Source organism: Mobula birostris, chromosome 13 (assembly GCF_030028105.1).
Source record: "Mobula birostris isolate sMobBir1 chromosome 13, sMobBir1.hap1, whole genome shotgun sequence".
Taxonomy (NCBI): domain Eukaryota; kingdom Metazoa; phylum Chordata; class Chondrichthyes; order Myliobatiformes; family Myliobatidae; genus Mobula; species Mobula birostris.
The window spans coordinates 34,808,437-34,827,107 of NC_092382.1; positions in this window are offsets into that span (position 1 = coordinate 34,808,437).

Sequence of the window (18,671 nt, forward strand, 5' to 3'; positions counted from 1 at the left end):
CAAATTTAAAGGTATTGCATTGTGCTTTAAGGAATTGCTGCAATTTTGAAGGAAATGTACGAAGCGAATCACCGGTGAGATCCGGGGAGAGCGGTTGACATCGCTTGTGAACCATCGGGAGTTTCGAAAATTCAAATGAGGGCCTGTGTATATTTTAGAGTGGCAGTCCCCCGCCCTTCTCCCTCCTCACCCCCTCCCCCAACCCCACTCCATCACACACACGCACGTCCCGTTAGTCTCCAGTCCGTTCTGGAGTTGCTGCCGATGTTCAGTGCACCCTGGAGACGGGCCGTACTTGAGCTCGGGCAGAGTTAACAAGGGAGCGTCTCCTCCCTTAGCGAAGATCCGGCCTCAGTCGTGGTGGCCTACAGCCTGGAACAGCCCCTGCCCTTTCGCTCCCATCCACTGCTTCATCAATATGGAGCACGGTATAGCCTCACTTCTATTCCAGGACCCAAAGCACCCTAACCTCTCGGACGTACCGCGGGCTGCTGTTCCAGGCGCTAAGGAATCTGAAGGAGCGGGAGCCTCCTGGGACTGTGTACAAAGGGGCCTCGCTCGCCTTCCAGGCCCATCAGGAGTAGCCGTTGTTTGGGGCGTTTTTCTCGGCCTCGGCTTCTCGAGAAGTGGTGGAAGCTTTACCGAAGGGATTGGGACCTTCCGGACGGACAGAGGGGTCGCGGTAGGCTCTCCCTCCCGCTTCTCCAGCGAGTGGGAGATACTGATAAGCCATTCTGAGGCGTTCGGAGTTGATTGGGTCCTGAGAACAGGGGCCGCGGGTGGGGTGGGAGCGTTGGACATTTCCCGCAAGTCGGACTGATCAATGAGGCACGCAGTTGAAGGGGGTGCGGGAATCCAGGTTTCCCGGCAGTCGTGGAACCTGCGGTGTTCCTGAACTGAGGATTCAGTGATCTTGAGCTCAGAAGAAGTGTAGCATGAGAGCGCGAGAATATGGATTAGGGCACTGAGGCGCCGCTCCTGGCTGTATGGCCTTAATCTAGCTCGATAGACCACTCTAACTATTTATGGAATAACACAATTCGAGGACCTCAGTAATAAATATGTACTGTATATATATTTAAGTGGCATTCACTTTGTTCCAGCAGCCTCTCTTCGTAAACAAGGAACACACACTAATTCCACAGCTCCGTGCCAGTCTCAAAGTAATCGCACTACGCAACTATTTCCACACACTCCGTTAGTCCCCAAACACATACTGCCCTGTTCATTTCCTACAGCCCCGTGTCAATCCCCAAACCAAGCTTCCTGCCCCGCTTACACCTCAAAGCCCTGTGTCAGTCCACAAATTAATCTCACTGCTCTGTTCACTCCCATCAGCCCTGTGTCAGTCTCGAAAGTTATTAATTGAGGGAAGTGGATAACGATGCCATTAGACTGGAACCTTGGGGCAACAAATCGGGAAGGGGTATGCTCTGTGAAATGCACAACGGAAGTATGGACGTGTTTTAGTCAGCACTTGCATGGGGTTCTGGATATATTTGTCTTTTGAGGCAGAGAAAGGATGGCTATTCGAAGGAGCCATGGTTGACAAAAGATGTCTAACATCTAGCCAAGAGGAAGAAAGAAGCTGACTTAAGGTTTATGAAGTAAGGGTCTGACAGGGCGATAGATAACTACAAAGTAGACAGGAAGGAAGTGGAGAAATGAATTAGGAAAGACAGAAAGGTCTTCAGAATGTCTTTGTGAGAAAAACCCCAAGGCGTGCTAAACGTGTGTGAAGAACAGAATGACTAGAGCGAGGGTAGGACTGGGAGGGATAGAAGACGAAACATGCACCTGGAGTCGGGGCAGGGTGGGGGGGGGGGTAGGATAGTTCCTTAATGAAGATGTTACTTCAATATTCACCAGTCAGAGGGATCTTGCCGCTTATGAGGACAGCATTAACTGGGCAGATCTGCTGGAACATGTCGAGATTAACAGAGAGGATGCGCAAGGGACTTTTGAAAAACATTAGGATAGATAAGTCCACTTGTGTGGTCAGGATAACCCCAGGTTACTGCGGGAAGCGGGTGAAGAGATCTTCGCACCTTGGCAATGATCTTCGTGTTATTATTCACTGCAGAATTAGTGCCAGGAAATTAGAGCATGGAAAGTATTATTCCTTTTGTTCATGGAAGTGAGTAGGGGATGCCTCTGAAGATTATAGTCCAGTGAGTCTTACTTCACTGTTGAAGATGCTTCTTAGAGATAGGACTTATGAAAACCTCTCGAAGCCGAGCTGATTGGGGAAGGTTAGTTTGGCGTTGTGAGGGGCAGATCAAGTCTCACGAGTCTGGTTGACGATGTGACAAATAGTCATAGTCATACCTTATTGACCCCGGGGGAAATTGGTTATCGTTACAGTTGCACCATAAATAATAAATAGTAATAGAACCATAAATAGTTAAATAGTAATAATTATGCCAGTAAATTATGAAATAAGTCCAGGACCAACCTATTGGCTCAGGGTGTCTGACCCTCTAAGGGAGGAGTTGTAAAGTTTGATGGCCACAGGCAGGAATGACTTCCTATGACGCTCAGTGCTGCATCTCAGTGGAATGAGTCTCTGGCTGAATGTACTCCTGTGCCCACCCAGTACATTATGTAGTGGATGGGAGACATTGACCAAGATGGCATGCAACTTGGACAGCATCCTCTTTTCAGATACCACCGTCAGAGAGTCCAGTTCCATCCCTACAACATCACTGGCCTTACGAGTTTGTTGATTCTGTTGGTGTCTGCTACCCTCAGCCTGCTGCCCCAGCACACAACAGCAAACATGATAGCACTGGCCACCACAGACTCGTAAAACATCCTCAGCATCGCCCGGCAGACGTTAAAGGACCTCAGTCTCCGTAGGAAATAGAGACCGCTCTGACCCTTCTTGTAGACAGTCTCAGTGTTCTTTGACCAGTCCAGTTTATTGTCAATTCGTATCCCCAGGTATCTGTAATCCTCCACCATGTCCACACTGACCCCGTGGATGGAAACAGGGGTCACCAGTACCTTAGCTCTCGTCAGGTCTACCACCAGCTCCTTAGTCTTTTTCACATTAAGCTGCAGATAATTCTGCTCACACCATGTGACAAAGTTTCCTACCGTAGCCCTGTACTCAACCTCATCTCCCTTGCTGATGCATCCAACTATGGCAGAGTCATCAGAAAACTTCTGAAGATGACAAGACTCTGTGCAGTAGTTGAAGTCCGACGTGTAAATGGTGAAGAGAAAGGGAGACAAGACAGTCTCCTGTGGAGCCCCAGTGCTGCTGATCACTCTGTCGGACACACAGTGTTGCAAGCACACGTACTGTGCGCATGCGCCGGTCGTGTATGCAGCCTGTTACAGTTGCTCCGTAGTGTCTTACTTTTGAACTTTTGAACTCAGTTATTTGTTGTACTTTTTTCTGACATTAACACGTTGAAGCTGCACCCTCACTAGCACGCTGAACATTGATAAAGGTGGAGAAGCTCATCTGCTATAAATGGACTTCAGTAAAGCAGTTGATAAGGTTCACCATGATGGTCTCCTTCAGAAAGTAAGTAAGCATGTTATCCAGGTAAAGCTTGCTGGTGGATTTGGGATTGACTTGTCCATGGAAGGCAGAAGACGGCATTTTCTCGCTAGAGGTTCTCGCTGTTGACCGGTGGTGTTCGGTGTGGTTCCGTTCCGGGATCCCCTTGTATTAGGGCTTTTTATATAAATGATTTGGATGAGGAAGAAGGGAAGAGTTTGTATCTTTGTAGATGACATGGGGCTTGTTGGAGTTATGGATAGTGTAGAATATTATCCTAGACTACGGCGTCAGGATGCAGAACTGATCTGAGAAATTGCAGATGGACTTCAGCCTCGAATGGTGTGAAGAAATTCACTCTAGAAGGACGAATTTTAAGGCAGAATGCAGGGCTAATGTTCAGATTGTCCGCAGTGTCAAGGAGCAGAGGCATAACGGTCCAAATCCATAGATCCCTCAATGTTTCTTCATAAATTAGAGTAGTTAAAAAGGCATATGCGGTGTCGGACTTCATTAGTCAGGGTCTTGAGTTCAAGAGCGACGAGATAATGATGTAAATCTAAAATCCCTGTTTAGACCACACTTGGAAAATAGTGTTTAGTTCTGAGCGCCTCATTGTAGGAACTATGCGGAAGCTTCAGTGAGGTTGCAGAGGAGGTTTACCAGGAGGGTGCCTGGTGTACAGAGCACATCGTATGAGGACAGGTTGAGCAAGCAAGAGCTTTTCACTTTAGAGTGGAGGATGAGAACTGACTTGATAGGGGTGTACAAGATGAAATGCAGAGGAGAACAAGTGGATAACCAGAGACTTTTCTCCAGGGTGGAGACGGCTGGGATGATCGGGCATAATTTTAAGGTGATTGGAGAATAATAGGGGGAATGCCAGAGGTAAGTCTTTGTACATAGAGATTGAAGAGAGCGTGGAATGATCTGCACTACATTTATCTCTCATCCACGTGCCTATCAAATTTGATGAACACTGAGGCAGATTAAGACCGATGTAAAAGCAATCGGGTTGCTGTCATGGGGAATTTTGACTTCCCCACTAGCAACTGGTTTTTTCTTAGTGCTGCTGATATAGATGTGCCAGCGTTTGTCAGGTACATGCAGAACAGTTTCTTAAACCAGTATTCAGATAACCTAACAAGACGGGGAGCTTGTTCAGAGGAAGCAGGTTCATGGGTCTGGTAAGTGTGATAGAAGACACTGATTATGAATAAGCACATTAATTATTTAATTTAAACATCCTTTAAATTTGAAGAAATCTGGCGACTTTTCATTCAATATTTTCATCTGATCTGATTCTCTTCCAGCTAATTTTTCAGAACCTTGGATTTGATCAGCGAGTCTCTCTTTTTTCAGTTTTTCTCTCAGGCTGGAGAATCCTGGTCTTTTTTTTTCTGTTTAGGATAGTGATTTTTTTTTTTGCTTGCTTTTAATATAAACTTTCTAATAGTCCTTCCTTTCTTCATAAATTGATAAGAGAATGAGTTTACATTCTTTTTTTCTGTATTATACATTCTGTATCAAATTTATACTTTGTAGATCAACACTATGTGTGATTCTGATATTGTTTATTTTACCTTTTGTATGTACTGTTATTGACATATTGTCAGAGATATTCTCCTCCTGTTTGTATACACACTTCTTTTTTTCAAAAACCAATAAAAGGAATGAAAAAAGAAAGAATTATTTATTTACAAACAGTAAAAGGTTCTATCAAATACCTATCTCCCCGCCTCCCCACACAAGTTACACAAGCTACAAAACTATATTCCACAAACAGATACTTCATCTATGCCCCCCGCGTCCCCCGACACAAGTTACACAAGCTACAAAACTATATTCCACAAACAGATACTTTGCCAGGAACGCGCATGGGCCCTTCGATATCTGCAGCAGATTTTCAGTGTTACTTCAGTGTCGACGCTGAGGATGAAAGAGGAGCGAGCCTGCCATACCTGATGTTCTTATATCCCTGAGATACCCGAAGTCGGACACCGGCGCCGTGGCATACAAGGCAACCAATGGCAAGCTGCTACTGCATCATTCATGCGGGCCAATCGATGACCAGCATCTACAGAAAACATGTAAACTAAGTCCTCACATGACAGAGCTGTAGAGAACCTGGTGAGTAATGAGCCTGGCCAGGTGATAAACATTTCACTGAGTAAGCAGTTCAGAAACAGTGAACACAACACCTTAAGGTTTAACATAGCTACAGATCTCTTCCTGTTTACCCAGTATACCTCGGACTTTAGATACAACACTGAGTCCTGCTATCTGCAGAAATTTTCTGTGGGCTCAGTATTATTTGGGTGTATAAGGGGAGGATGGGAAGATGAATACAGGGTCCTGGTGGAGGACTTTGTCAAATGGTGCAAGGCAAATCATCTGCAGCTCCACGTCAGTATGTCAAAGGAGATGGTGATGGAATTTATGAAAACCAAGTCTGTACTGCTCCCTGTTACTACAGCTGATGAGGACGTGGATGTGGTGAGGACCTACAAGAAACTTGGGGTCGACAGATGTGAGTGGAGCACCAACACAGAGGCTGTGTTCAAGGAGCGACAGAGTTGCCTCTACTTCCTAATGAGGCAGTGGCCCTTTGGAGTATGCAGACCTCTCCTTCACATGATCTACCAATCTGTTGTCGCCAGTGCAATGTTCTATGCGGTGGTGTGCTGGGGCAATGACGTCAACACTGTGATGCCAACAAACTGATGAGAAAGTCTGGTTCTATGGTAGGAGGTAAACTGGAAACACTGGAGGCTGTGGTAGGACAAAGGACCCTCCGGATAATCAATTCTGAACAATGTTTCCCACACTCTGCGTGCCACCTTGGCTGAACAGAGGAGCACTTTCAGTAATAGACTAAGTCAACCGCGCTGCTCCAAAAAGCGCTATAGAACGTCACTAAAATGAGTCAACCAGTAGCCGGGGAAGTGATGCCGCTTTCCTGTTAGACTGTTATTAACCTCGGTTAAGCAGAGTTCTGTTTACCAGACCCTGCTATCGCCAACACCCTGTACAATACTTCTATCACTTCTTATCTGGATGGTGCGAACTTGGAAATCTTGTAAGGTTTGACTTGTAAATTTGGACATCTTATTTTTAAGGTTTTGTTCTTTCTTACTTCTCTGCTAATATTTGTATATCTGTACACTTGTACTGTTACTGTGGCACTGAAATGTCCTATCCGTCTCTCTCTAAGGATATGCATGGCCCTGACCAGCCTATTGGCTCAGGGTGTCTGACCCTCCAAGGGAGGAGTTGTAAAGTTTGATGGCCACAGGCAGGAATGACTTCCTATGATGTTCTGTGCTGCATCTCGGTGGAATGAGTCTCTGGCTGAATGTACTCCTGTGCCCACCCAGTACATTATGTAGAGGATGGGAAACATTGACTAAGATGGCATGCAACTTGGACAGCATCCTCTTTTCAGACACCACCGTCAGAGAGTCCAGTTCCATCCCCACAACATCACTGGCATTATGAATGAGTTTGTTGATTCTGTTGCTGTCTGCTACCCTCAGCCTGCTGCCCCAGCACACAACAGCAAATAGTCTCCTCAGGAAATAGAGTACCTTAGCTCTCGTCAGGTCTACCACCAGCTCCTTAGTCTTTTTCACATTAAGCTGCAGATAATTCTGCTCACACCATGTGACAAAGTTTCCTACCGTAGCCCTGTACTCAGCCTCATCTCCCCGCTGATGCATCCAACTATGGCAGAGTCATCAGAAAACTTCTGAAGATGACAAGACTCTGTGCAGTAGTTGAAGTCCGAGGTGTAAATGGTGAAGAGAAAGGGAGACAAGACAGTCCTCTGTGGAGCCCCAGTGCTGCTGATCACTCTGTTGGACACACAGTGTTGCAAGCACATGTGCTGTGGTCTGCCAGTCAGGTAATCAAGAGTCCATGATACCAGGGAAGCATCCACCTGCATCACTGTCAGCTTCTCCCCCAGCAGAGCAGTGCGGATGGTGTTGAGCACACTGGAGAAGTCAAAAAACATGACCCTCACAGGGCTCGCAGGCCTGTCCAGGTGGGCATAGACACGGTTCAGCAGGTAGATGGTGGCATCCTCAACTCCTAGTCGGGGCTGGTAGGCGAACTGGAGGGGATCTAAGTGGCCTAACCATAGGCCGGAGCAGCTCCAGAACAAGTCTCTCCAGTAAGGTGAGTCAGGTGTTTGAGTAAACTCCCACATGGGAGGTTGATCCAGAGTGTTAAGTTGCATGGGATCCATAGGGAACTGTGTTCAGAACTAGTTTGTCCATAGGAGACACTGGGAAGTGGTTGAAGGGACTGATTCTAACTGATTTGTGGATCTTTGTGATCTACATAAATGACCTGGATGAAAATGTACATGGCTGCATCAGTAAATACGTAGATGATACAAAGATTGGCTGACTGGAAATGAATACAGTGGGATATCCTGTAGAACTGTTACAGATATGGGCAGAAAAATGGCAGATGCTCTTTTAACCCAGCCAAATTAGAGGTGCTGCACCTTGGTAGGTCAAATTTAAAAGGAGACAGTACACTGTTCCGGCAAGACCCAAAAGAACATGGTCTCACAAGCAACAAGTTCTGATGAACAGAGGGATCGTGGGGTCCAATTTCATCGCTCTCTGAGAGTAGCTACACAGGTTGATAGGGTGGTTAAGAAGGCAAAATGCATGCTTGTCTTTGAGACCAGGCTCATTACTGCAGCTCTGTCTTGTAAAGGGAGCGGTTTGGGGGTCGTTAGTTTCCTAGTTGGTTGAAAGCCGCTTCTACAATGATGGTCATTGATTGGCCCGTATGAAAGATGCAGCAGCTCTTTTCCGTTGGTTACCTGTTATGCCACGGTGCCAGTGTCCGATTTCAGGTGTCTCAGGGGTATGAGGATAGGCAGTGTGGGAGGCTCGACTCCCTTCTTTCATCCCCAGGCACTCGTGCTCACACTGACATCACAGCCATTGCTGAAGGCACTTTGGGGAAGTCTGCTGAGATATACACAGTGCCACATGCACTCTGAGCTAACTGTCTGTTTGTAAAACATTTAGTTTTCTAGTTTGTGTAACTTAGGAGGGGGTGGTTCTTAGATGTTTGGTTGACATGTTTGAAAATAAGTGGTTTATTTGCTTATTCGCAATGAGTGTCTTCTGTTGCCCTCACCAAACCCGTGAATTTTGACCTTGAGCACAGGAACAGTCAATGGGCAGCCAGCGGGAAGGAGCTGCTGCATCATTCATGCAGGCCAATCAATCACTGGTACAGTAGAAGCGGCTTTTGACCGACAGTGAACTCTCCCATTACATGACAGGGCTTCAACTTGTCTTTGACAGGAACAGTGAATGGACAGCCTCTTCACCCATTCTGTAAATTACTGGCTTCAGACATTCAAAGCAGAGCACTGACTGTAGAAATTATAAATCAGAATATTACTTACAGCACAACAGAACCGAAAGAGTTTTTTTTAAACTGGCTAGTTCCATCCACCTGCACCACAGCCGTCAGACACCTCCCGTATCCAAATTTCACTCTAGAATGAAAATCAAACCTGCATCCAGGACTTCCGTTGGCAGCTCGTTCTACTCTCACCAATGTCTGAGCAAAAAATGTACCCCTCAGATTCGCCAAAAACATTTCACCTTTCAATCTTAACCTACGACCAATGGGGGGGGGGTGTTGAGGGGAAGACAGGGAGGAGACAGAAGGTGGGCAGGGAGCGGTAAGGAGCAGGAAGAGGACAAAGGGGTGTGTTTATACCATCTTTCAAAAAAAGTGATTGCTTGAAGTTACTTGCTACAAACTTGCTGACTGTACTCTGTACATTCTCAACCACGCTCAGCTCTGATTGACTCTCTTCCTCAAGAAGCCTCTCCCCTCTTTCACCATCTGTGAGATCATAAAAAAACTAAAACGATCTATCAGACAGCTTCTCCACCCCTTCAAACCTGACCATGTTTCCTCTGTTAAGACTCTCTCCTCAGCCCCTTCCCTCTTCACTTTCTCACATCCAGATGTCACCAGATCCGAACCGACTGTAGGAAATGTATAAATCACAGGAGGCTGTACAAACCCGTGTCCTTCTCTGTTGCATGGGTCCCTGACTTCATGTCCACCCCCCCCCCCGCCCCCGCCACCAATATGCACTCGCAGCCCATGTCGGTGACGGCTGTTCCCAGACTTTCGGGCTCTGTAACAAACACAAACTTAACAGCAGAACTAGACAGTGATTAATATGAAGAGGGAATTGCTGTTTCCTGAAAGGACACGCGTGCTGTCTGCCCCAATGGACCAGATCCTCCCTAGTTTGCGATTTAATTTGCCCTCGGACCCATTCACCCCGGGGTCACGCAATGTCAATAATCATAACAAATTCTCCCAGAAGCCCCCCTCCCGCCTGTGGTCCCACACCACTTCCCACCACTTACCCTACATCCATCCATAACCTCGCCCCACTCAGACAGACAGCTCCCCTTCACTTCAATCCCCCTCCCAGCTTGGGAACCACAACTAACTGATCCCGCAGTCCGGGCTCGGGCGTAAAACTCAGATCGGGGCTGCGGCCCTGGAGAGCCTGCAACCTCCAGCCGTTCAGCAGAGCTCCGTCCCGGCCCTTTCCCACTGCCATCGACCCTCGATTTAAACAAACTCGGGATCAGTCAGTTCCTCACCGCCGCCCGAACAGGAACACCACCAACGACACCTGGGGGAGGATCGGACCGCTCCTGCACTTACCAGGAGTTCGCCGCAGCGCCACCCGTGCTCGGAGGTCGCCATGTCGCCAACAGTGGATGGAGGCCCTCGCGGCTCCACCGGTGGTGGAGGTCGCCATGTCGCCAATAGCACGGCGCTATCCATGGTCGGAGGTCGGAGCGACAACGCAGAAGGTTCGGCATTCCGGCCCTTTCACTTGGACACCCCGACCTCCACATCAACTTCGTCCAGCCGTCTCTGGGTGAACTTTAAAGATGAATAAACATAATTCTTCTCAGCGATCAACTATCTGAATGATTCCGGCTGCTAAAGGAAGGGTCATCTCAAATTTGTCAGTGTTAATTTACCAGGAGAGACAGTCGAGAGGTTGTGTATACACACCGCTATAATTCTGTTTTAGATTTGGATTCAGGATGAAAACGGTAATTAATTTTGTTATACCACTGAACTTATGAGAAATATCTATTAAGGTGTTTTAAAACACAACCGCACCCCCAAGTGACGTCACACTGGCACCCACACGCGCTCCCCATTCGGGATCTGTCGTCACGTGCGCCACACACGCGCTGAAACGGTTTAACGGCTGAGCAAACGATCATCTGACACCTCCCCCTCCCCCTCTGACAACAGAGGGTTTTGGATCTACTGCAATTCCCATTGGTGCCGGGTGATGTCAATCACTGGTTACACCCAATAGCGGAGGCGGACCCGCCGAGAGGGCGTTACCCTCGCTTACATCATCAACCGCTCCCATTCGAAAGCACCGTCAAAGCGGAACAAATCCCAAAGTAAATGTCCGCTTTCTGATTTATTTCCATTTCCCCCCGAGGGAAGTTGGGGCGTTTGTGAAGCGTCTCCTGAGGCCGGAGTCGCTGACGATGAGAGAGGGGGCGGACAGGATGTTTGTCCCGGTGGGGTCAAGAGGGGCTCATCTGTGGAAATGTCTGAGCCCACGGTGGTGGCGATTCACCACATTGGGGGGCAAACACCGGCAGACTGTTGCCCTGCGAGCGGTCATGGCAAAGTAGGGCTAGGAGTGGTGCTGGTGGTCAACGACGGACAGGCCCGGGGTCTTACTGAATGACAGGACGAGCTGGAGGGGTCGAGTGGCCTGCTCCTGTTCCTGTTGTCTTTGTGTTTACAGAGATGGAATAACCGGACTCTCCCCAGACCTGCAGGATGTCCCAGTCGGTGTTGTAGGGACTGGGGCTTGGAGCCCAGTTGTTCCCAAGCTGTGTCAACAATTTGGCTGAGATACCAAATCCAACATAGAAACGTAGAAAACCTACAGCATGATAGAGGCCCTTCGGCCCACAGAGCTGTCCCCAACATGTAGTTAGCGCAGAAATTACCAAGTGTTACCTATAGCCCTCTCTATTTCTAAACTCCATGTTCCTATCCAGGAAAACACCCTACCATATCCGCCTCCGCCACCGTTCCACGCACTTGGCACTCTCTGCGTAAAAAACAACTTACCCTTGACATCTCTCTACCTGTACATTCCTGAGTGTGTTGTTGAAGGAGAATTTATATTTATATGGCAAAATGATGCAAAATTCATTTCTTTTATTTTGTTTGATACAGAGCTTAATAATCTAACTAATCTACATTTATAAGCACAACTTCAAAGTAATTTTGTAATCAAAGTATGCCTTGTATAATGCTGAGATTCATTGTCAGCATTGCGGGCATACATAATCAATCGAAGAGACACAATAGATTCAGTGGAAGACCACACACAACAGGACTGACACAATGTAAAAAAGAGAACAGACTGAGCAAATCCAGAAAATAATAACAATATATAAATAATTGAGCAAAAAATGTCTGAAGCATCAGGTGAAAGGTCCTTGAAGGTGGCTCCATGGATTGTGGGAACGGGTCAGTGATGGGGTGAGTGAAGTTAGCTCATTTGCTTCCAGTGTCCAATGGTTGTGGGCAATAACAACCATACTTTATACTTTATTGTCACCAAACAATTGATACTAGAACGTACAATCATCACATCGATATTTGATTCTGCACTTCCCACTCCCTGGATTACAAATATTAAATATTAAAAATAGTTAAAATTAGTAAATATTAAAAAATTAAGTTAAAAAACATAAATAGAAAAATGGAAAGTAAGGTAGTGCAAAAAAAAACCAAGAGGCAGGTCCGGATATTTGGAGGGCATGGCCCAGATCCGGGTCAGGATCCATTCAGCAGTCTTATCACAGTTGGAAAGAAGCTGTTCCCAAATCTCGCTGTACGAGTTTTCAAGCTCCTGAGCCTTCTCCCGCAGGGAAGAGGGACGAAAAGTGTGTTGGCTGGGTGGGTCGTGTCCTTAATTATCCTGGCAGCACTGCTCCGACAGCGTGCGGTGTAAAGTGAGTCCAAGGATGGAAGATTGGTTTGTGTGATGTGCTGGGCCGTGTTCACGATCTTCTGCAGCTTCTTTCAGTCTTGGACAGGACAACTTCCATACCAGGTTGTGATGCACCCCAGAAGAATGCTTTCTACGGTGCATCTATAAAAAATAGTGAGGGTTTAGGGGACAGGCCAAATTTCTTTAGTATTTTCAGAAAGTAAAGGCGCTGTTGGGCCTTCTTGGCAGTGAACTGTGCTTGGTTGGACCAAGTCAGGTCATTTGTGATATTGACCCCGAGGAACTTAAAGCTTTTGACCTGTTCCACTTGGGCACAACCGATGTAAATTGGGTCGTGCGGTCCGCTACTCCTTCTGAAGTCAACAACCAATTCCTTTGTCTTGCTGACGTTGAGGGATAGGTTATTGTCTTCGCACCGTGCCACCAGCTTCTTAATTTCCTCTCTGTACTCAAACTCATCTTTACCCGAGATACGGCCTACAATTGTTGTGTCATCAGCAAACTGATATATTGAATTTGATGGAAACTTGGCTACACAATCATGGGTGTACAGTGAGTACAGCAGGGAGCTGAGGACACAGCCTTGTGGGGCACTGGTGCTCAGTGTGATTGTAGAGGAGAGCTTGTCCCCTGTTTTTACAGCCTGCATCCTGGCTGTGGTTGATGTGTGCCATAACCAATCTCTCGAAGCACTTGATAGCAATTGATGTCAGAGCCACAGGTCGATTGTCATTCAGGCATGCCACCTTGCTCTTCTTCGGCACTGGGATTATCGTTGCCTTATTAAAACACGAGGGGATCCTAGACTGAAGCAAGGAGCAGTTGAAGATGTCAGCAAACACTCCAGCTAGCTCATTTGCACAGGCCCGGAGAAACCGTCCTGGGACGCCATCTGGGCCCGTCACCTTCCTTGGATTTATCTTCAGGAAGGCACTTCTATCGTCCTTCTTGGTGACGATGGATCTTGATGCCACCAGGTCCGGTTCATCTGGAGGGAGCGGGACGCTCCTCTTCTGTTCGAATCCTGCGTAGAATACGTTAAGTTCGTCAGGAAGAGAAGCACCACAGTTATTGATATTCCCAGCCTTTACTTTGCGCCCAGTGATCAAATTTAGACCCAGCCATAGTCTTTTGGCATCCCTTTGGTTAGCCTGGGCTTTCAGCTTGGCTTGATATTGACTCTTGGTGCCCTTAACGGCTTTCCGGAGTTCACGCCTGGACTTCATGTAGCGACTGGTATCCCCAGACCTAAAAGCCGCAGCTCTAGCCTTTAAAAGGGACTTGACCTCATAATTCATCCAAGGTTTCCGGTTAGGGAATACCCAGATCGTCTTGCGAGACACGCAGTCCTCCGTGCATTTCCAAATGAAGTCTGTGACAGCTGAGGCATACTCATCGAGGTTAGCTGCCGAGTCCTTAAATACTAACCAGTCCACCGATTCAAAGCAGTCATGAGGGACCTCATCCGTTTCCTCAGTCCAACGCGAAACTACTTTTGACACTGTTTCCTCCCGCTTCAGTTTCTGTTTGTAAGCCGGGAGGAGGAGTACGGCCTGATGGTCCGATTTTCCGAAGTGAGGTCATGGGACGGAACGGTAGGCATCCTTGACTGCTGTGTAGCAGTGGTCAAGTATATTCGGGCGTCTAGTGGGGCAGGAGACATGTTGGTATAACTTTGGCAGCGCCTTTCTGAGGTTGTGATGCTGCTGCAAGTAAGTGTTTCGCTGTGCCTGGAACTCCCTATACTTGTGCACTCGGCAATTAAACTCAATTGAAAGTGAGAAACCTCCTGAGGTTTGAGTAGTGATTGTATCGTCAAGAGGCTTCAGGGTGACAGAGGGAAACTGAGTGGATGGGGACAGGTCAGCTGGCAAGGAGCGGTCACCCACTTCTGCAGCAGACACAGAAACACTGTGTTTATATCGTGAAGGGACTGATGTGCAGTGGGTAGGGAGGGAGGTCAAAGGTATTTACTGGAAGAGTTACTGGGTAAAAGACTGAAAATATCCTCTCACTCTTCCTTGAGCTTTGTTGAGATTGCAGCTAAAAAACTGTGTAAAATCCTGCTCTCTTTTCTCACAGAGGTTCGTTGTGCAAAGAATGAACTCCTGGAGCACCTCAGGCAACACACGCAAAACACTGGAGGAAATCAGAAAGCCAGGCATCATCTATGGAAGAGGGGAAACAATCAACATTTCAGGCTGAAATCCTTCATCAGGACTGGACCTCAGCCACAAAGGCAGCATCTGGTGACAGAAATGGTTAGTTGAGATTTTGGGTCGATGCCCTCGCTCTGGACTGTAAGTGGATGGGAGATGACCAGAGAAAAAAGGGCTGAGGTGTGGGTGTTTGACATCAACTATAGAGCGAGAGCTGGATCCAGGAGAGGGGAGGTGAGAAGTTGGAAGTAGTGACAGGGGGATGGAGGTGAGTGTTCAGAGTCACACAGGGCTGTTGAAGATGGAAATTAATTGCACAATGGTTTAAGAAAGAGGTTAGGTAATATTTGTCATAGAGAGCAGAATGAAGATTCTTCATAACGATCCCAGAATGGTGTGGTAATCCCAGAAGAAAGATGAAATGTGGGAACTGTTCCTTTTAGAGAATTGAGGACTGAAAGGTGAACTGATTGAAATGCACAACATCATTAGTGGTTGAAACAGGGGCCACAATAGCAGAAAAGTGGTGGGCTGTTCAGGACTGGGAGGAGGAGAAATGTCTTCCCTCAGAGTATAGTGAATCATGAGACTCAAAGGGCTGTGAAGACTCAGTCAGACTCCTCACATAAGGCAGACGTCACCAGATGAGCAGGGACTGCAGAAAGCACGAAACTGAGGATCGGGCAGAAACCTCAGGCGGCACCTGTGGAGGGAAATGAACAGCTGACATTGCAGACCCAGACTGAGGGTCAGGGGACAGTGAGGGGAAGGGGTGAGGGCAGAGCTGGGAAGATTTAGGTAAGTGTGAGGTGGATCCGGGGGAGGAGAGTGATGAAGGGTGGAAGTAGTAATCGGGCCTGGGAGATCACAGAATAAATTTACTCTGAAATATGAAATGAAATTACACACAGGTCACCATATGCAAACCTGAGATTTGTTTACTTGTGGGCATACACATTAAATTGAAGAACCAGAATAGAATCAATGAAAGACCGTTCCCAACAAGGCCGACAAGCAAACACTGTGATAAAGACTATTGTGCAAATAAAAAAGTGATCCCCTGATGAGGACAGGCTCATGGACGTCTGGGTCCCTCCTGAAGTCACTAATCAGCTCCCCGGTCTTGCTGACATTGAGTGAGATGCTGTTATTGTGGCAACACTGGGCCAGATTTTCAGTTTCCTTCCTACATGCTGATTTGTCACCACACTTGTTTCGGCCTATGCCGGGGCTATCATCAGCAAACCTGAATATGGATCGGAGCTGTGCTTAGAAGGGTAACTTTGAAGGTATGAGACGTGAATTAGCTAAGATAGACTGGCAAATGACACTTAAAGGGTTGACGGTGGATATGCAATGGCAAGCATTTAAAGATCGCATGGATGAACTACAACAATTGTTCATCCCAGTTTGGCAAAAGAATAAATCAAGGAAGGTAGTGCACCCGTAGCTGACAGGGGAAATTAGGGATAGTATCAATTCCAAAGAAGAAGCATACAAATTAGCCAGAAAAAGGGGCTCACCTGAGGACTGGGAGAAATTCAGAGTTCAGCAGAGGAGGACAAAGGGCTTAATTAGGAAGGGGAAAAAAGATTATGAGAGAAAAATGGCAGAGAACATAAAAACTGACTGTAAAAGCTTTTATAGATATGTGAAAAGAAAAAGATCGGTTAAGACAAATGTAGGTCCCCTACAGACAGAAACAGGTGAATTGATTATGGGGAGCAAGGACATAGCAGACCAATTGAATAATTACTTTGGTTCTGTCTTCACTAAGGAGGACATAAATAATCTTCCAGAAATAGTAGGGGACAGAGGGTCCAGTGAGATGGAGTAACTGAGGGAAATACATGTTAGTAGGGAAGTGGTGTTAGGTAAATTGAAGGGATTAAAGGCGGATAAATCCCCAGGGCCAGATGGTCTGCATCCCAGAGTGCTTAAGGAAGTAGCGCAAGAAATAGTGGATGCATTAGTGATAATTTTTCAAAACTCTTTACATTCTGGACTAGTTCCTGAGGATTGGAGGGTGGCTAATGTAACCACACTTCTTAAAAAACGGAGGGAGAGAGAAACCAGGGAATTATAGATCAGTTAGCCTAACGTCGGTGGTGGGGAAAATGCTAGAGTCAGTTATCAAAGATGTGATAACAGCACATTTGGAAAGTGGTGATATCATCGGACAAAGTCAGCATGGATTTGTGAAAGGAAAATCATGTCTGACGAATCTCATAGAATTTTTTGAGGATGTAACTAGTAGAGTGGATAGGGGAGAACCAGTGGATGTGGTATAATTGGACGTTCAAAAGGCTTTTGACAAGGTCCCACACGGGACATTAGTGTGCAAACTTAAAGCACACGATACTGGGGGTATGGTATTGATGTGGATAGAGAATTGGTTGGCAGACAGGAAGCAAAGAGTGGGAATAAACGGCACCTTTTCAGAATGGCAGGCAGTGACTAGTGGGGTACCGCAAGGCTCAGTGCTGGGACCCCAGTTGTTTACAATATATATTAATGACTTGGATGAGGGAATTAAATGCAGCATCTCCAAGTTTGCGGATGACACGAAGCTGGGTGGCAGTGTTAGCTGTGAGGAGGATGCGAGGAGGATGCAGGGTGACTTGGATAGGTTGGGTGAGTGGGCAAATTCATGGCAGATGCAATTTAATGTGGATAAATGTGAAGTTATCCACTTTGGTGGCAAAAACAGGAAAACAGATTATTATCTAATGGTGGCCGATTAGGAAAAGGGGAGGTGAAACGAGACCTGGGTGTCATTATACACCAGTCATTGAAAGTGGGCATGCAGGTACAGCAGGCGGTGAAAAAGGTGAATGGTGCTGGCATTTATAGCGAGAGGACTGGAGTACAGGAGCAGGGAGGTACTACTGCAGTTGTACAAGGCCTTGGTGAGACCACACCTGGAGTATTATGTGCAGTTTTGGTCCCCTAATCTGAGGAAAGACATCCTTGCCATAGAAGGAGTACAAAGAAGGTTTACCAGATTGATTCCTGGGATGGCAGGACTTTCATATGATGAAAGACTGGATGAACTAGGCTTATACTCGTCGGAATTTAGAAGATTGAGGGGGGACCTGATTGAAACGTATAAAATCCTAAAGGGATTGGACAGGCTAGATGCAGGAAGATTGTTCCTGATGTTGGGGAAGTCCAGAATGAGGGGTCACAGTTTGAGGATAGAGGGGAAACCTTTTAGGACCGAGATTAGGAAAAACTTCTTCACACAGAGAGTCGTAAATCTGTGAAATTCTCTGCCTCAGGAAACAGTTGAGGCCAGTTCATTGGCTGTATTTACGAGGGAGTTAGATATGGCCCTTGTGGCTAAAGGGATCAGAGGGTATGGAGGCTAGGCTGGTACAGGGTTCTGAGTTGGATGATCAGCCATGATCATACTGAATGGCGGTGCAGGCTCGAAGGGCCGAATGGCCTACTCCTGCACCTATTTTCTATGTTTAGCCACATGGTCATATGTGTAAAGCAGAGGGCTAAACGCACAGCCTCATGGTGACCTATGCTGATGAGGTTGTGGAGGAGATGTTGCTGCCAATCTAAACTGACTGGGAACAAACTTTTGAGAATCTGCATATCATGAGCTGGTCCCCACCACAAGTAGGAGCTGAGGATTCCAGAAACCATTTCAGAGTCTATCCTCTAAAGGACCCCTACATGATTCGTTACTTTTCGATGACTGACATCGGGCAATGATTAATTAACAGTAATAACAATCGATATAAAACTGACCGGCGTCTGCAAGGCAGCCGCCGGAGCGTCCAGTAGCACAAGGGTATATTGAGACCAAATTTGAAACGTATTGTTTAGGTTTGAGGGGGTGATAGTATTAAATGCCGAGCTGTCGTCGATAAAGAGCATCCCGATGTTTGTACCTTTGCTGTCCAGATGC